Below are 483 nucleotides of genomic sequence, written 5' to 3' on the forward strand. Positions count from 1 at the left end.
AACAATTTTTAATCTGTGTGGTTTGTACGTGTGACTCTTTAAAGGAACTGTGTAAAGTTTGTGTAAACTGTCAGGTGTCAGTTAGTGTTTGGTGAGTGACAGTTTCCGTTGGATTGGTCACCTGCTAAACCGGTCAGTTAGTTTCAGGTGTTTTAAATATTGAGATCTGTGATAGAGTCTGTAAGAAGAATGTTTTGAGTTGAATTGTAAAACCAGTGAAGATTGTCTAACCACATTATATCTTCCAACAATTTTTCACCCATGAATTAGATGAAAGATCTTTTGAAATTAAGGTAAGACAGTGAGAGTACTACAAGTTAGGGTTTCGTATCTTAAGGATACAAATGTTCGTTCTCCGTGATCTCACTGGATATATTATGGTTGCATTCATTGTCACCATGAATTCATTGGATTTTTATTGTTCATTCAAATATTCAATCTAAAGGAACAAATTACTAAAACCCATAAATCCAATTTCGAAGA

This window comes from Papaver somniferum, chromosome 5 (assembly GCF_003573695.1).
Source record: "Papaver somniferum cultivar HN1 chromosome 5, ASM357369v1, whole genome shotgun sequence".
In the NCBI taxonomy this organism is placed as follows: Eukaryota; Viridiplantae; Streptophyta; class Magnoliopsida; order Ranunculales; family Papaveraceae; genus Papaver; species Papaver somniferum.